The sequence below is a fragment of the Zosterops lateralis genome (genome assembly GCF_965231275.1).
Source record: "Zosterops lateralis genome assembly, chromosome: Z".
NCBI lineage: Eukaryota > Metazoa > Chordata > Aves > Passeriformes > Zosteropidae > Zosterops > Zosterops lateralis.
Window position 1 is genome coordinate 63997022 of NC_139800.1, and position 3064 is coordinate 64000085.

Consider the following 3064-nt stretch of genomic DNA (forward strand, 5'->3'; position numbering starts at 1 on the left):
TCTGGGGCTCATGCTGCTTTAAACAGCTAAGTCTCAACAGAGTACTCCAGTGAAATACTGCAAAGTGTTTCTTAATGGTGTTTTTCAAAAGTAAAGTATCAAGTAGCAGAATTCCCTAGTTGAAAGCCTAAATGGGCCCTCCTATTAAGAACAGTAGTTTATAAAGAAGTTTTCTTCCACTTTCTTTTCTCTGCTGGTTGATGAAAATACAGAACAGCTTTAGTTCTTGTGCACAAAATTTTGAACAAGTTGGTAACAGCTTGCACATAATTCTCAATTTTTCAGTATGCAATTCCTCAGTGTGTAATTAGTGGTCCTATAATGGCAGTTTTTGTTTTGGTGAACTTCAGAGCTGCTTAGACTGGGGATATTTTTATGCCTAGGCTTTGAAAAGTAAGAAAGTAAAGAAACACACATCAAAGGAGATGTGACTCTTTTGTTAAGCAGAAGAAGCAAACATTTCAGGACAGCATACTTCAACACAAAAAAAAAAAAAAAATAAAGGGGTTACTGAAGCACTGGCTTTGATCTATGAAGCCAACAAATCTGGTAATAAAGATAAAACAAAACCTGTACGAGCTTTGAATCTGAAAAAAGATCCCCTAAATAATGTTGTACATACTAAGAAGAGTTTGCAGACTCCTGTGATGGGGTGTTGCCCAAGTTCCCCAGAGAACAAGGAATGTTGCTGTGAATTTTGACCTTCATTGTTTATTAGTCAGCTTGTCAGCTTTCTCTCTCTTCTCAAAAGTCAAATATAGAAAGAGACGAAGGTTGGTGTAAACACAAGGCCTCTTTATTTTGTTTCAACAGTACATGACTTCCTATTTAGCATGACCAAAACCAAGCAGAACAGTGGAAATCGCATATACCAGATTCTCCTAATACATTTTTCTTCCTTGAAACTGCACAAGTACAAAAGGAAGGATAAATTCAACAACATTAACCCCAGTTAGGCATTTTCACATAAACCAGAGCTTATGCACAACAGGTGACAAGCAGACAAATCAGCATCAGAAAAACTTACTTCAGCATGATGTGAACTCTCCTTTGGGGAAAGAAAATTTGTCTTGAAGCAAGGGATGCAAACATCCTCAGGTAAGGAGCACATGCTAATGCTTTCTAAAGGCTTCATCAGTAAAAGTTGTTAGAGGAGTACAAGGCCCAGCTCCAAAGCCACAAGGCCAGGCAGAATGCAGTTTATAGCCTTGAGCTGTCACCAAAACTGACCCCTTCTCCTGCAGGCTTTTCTCCAGGGAATATTGTGTATCTCAATACGCCTAGGACCCCTTGGCTAAGGAAAAGTGCTGATGGCTTGAAGGCAGATCAAGGTGAAAGATTTTTACGTGTTTGTCAGCTGCTCACAGTTTGTCCTAGCCTTGACTGAGTTTAATTGTTACAAGTGACTCAAGTTATTAAGCCAAATTATCGAGTCTAAGAGCTGTGCAAACATAACAACATCAACCTGGTGGGACAAATATTTTATGTTGAAGCATTAGGCAGGTTGGTTAAAAATTGCCCTTTATCCTTATTCTTCTCCCAGCTCCATCCCTTTAGCATAGTTATTTTCAACATAGACTAAGTCTGTAAGAAACCACAAACCAACGCCAGAATTCAGATAATACACACTTCTGAGTCATGACAAGGTAAAGAAGTGAGGGTCTAGACATAGCTAATGCATTCACTTCTGCAGAAGTGACTGCCTCTGCAGAAGATACAAGGGACCTTTTGGTTGGAACACACTGATTCCAGGCATTTTCTAGGAAAGAATTTCCATTGAATTTTCCAGGAAACTGCCTCCCAGAAACATTGCTCAGCCTTTCCACATAAATTAATAGTTCTATTATCTTTAAAAACAGATTTCTGTTTATGTTGCTGATGTCCTTTTGGCTTCCCAAGAATGGTAATTGTAGATTTTGTTGTTACACTTTTTCATGCCTTGCAGATCTCATTTGCTAGTTTCTCTGTTGAGAGAAGCATGAGTTGTTGCACTTGTAGTGCAAGGGCTTAAAAACCTCATAGCTTTAGGCCAAAGTCCCAGTATCTAGAAGTTCAGTACTAGATATATGATTGTGTAATTTAAAATGTGCTGTGGTCTCAGCAATTAGCTTAATTTCCAAACAATCTGATATTTAAAACAGTTTGTATTCAGTCACTTCAGTCACATCAGACTCTGTCCTGGGCTGAACTCAGCTATCACTGCAGCACAAGGCACGTGACAGGGAATGATGTCTGGGGCATGCAGGAACAGAAATTCTTCAGTGGAACCTGACTAATTCAGCCTCTCTTCTGGCCAGTGCTAAATGTTTCACAGGACAGGTGTACATAAAATGTAATGTGCCTTTTAGAAACATTATGTTTCTTCTGGAGCCATTACAGGTAATTTTGATTTCAATCTTAGAGCAGAGGTTGTGAAGAGTTACATAATTATGCCATGAGCAGCTATTTGGGCTTGTATTATTAAGCATGTAAGCAACTGCTTTGGAAGCCTGGTCAGGTTTTGGACCTCAATGACTTTCAGAAGGAATGACATCCACAACCTAAAAGAACATTACCTGAGAATCTATCTTTTTTTTTTCTGAGCATTTTACACCAAAAATTTCACTGACATGTCGTCATCTTTTTATGAGTTCCTCTGATCTATCTCTTTTCTACTTTGCAGTATTTTGTATTCTGCTACCAGTCTTTTCTAATGTCTTCTGCAATTCATTTTTTCCCTGTCCTTGGGCCAGGAGCTGGACATGATGATCCTTGAGGATCCCAAGTCAGCTTATTCTGTGACTCTACACTATAATTTTACAAGTGAGTTAACTCCTAACACATACTGGGCTGCAAATAAAGCAGCATGGTTTATATCCAGAAATTTAAAAGATGTCCACCTTATCATCTGTTACAGATTGTTCCTGGAAATGTTTAAAATAATATTTTTAAACAGCTTGTATGAGTAAAGACATCAGTATCTTTTCTTTTAAAACTGGGATATTCTTTGAAAGAACTCAGGCTTTTTGTTTTTCAAGACTTAAGTATTCTTCTTAAATGAATAATCAAGAATAACTAGGTTCTC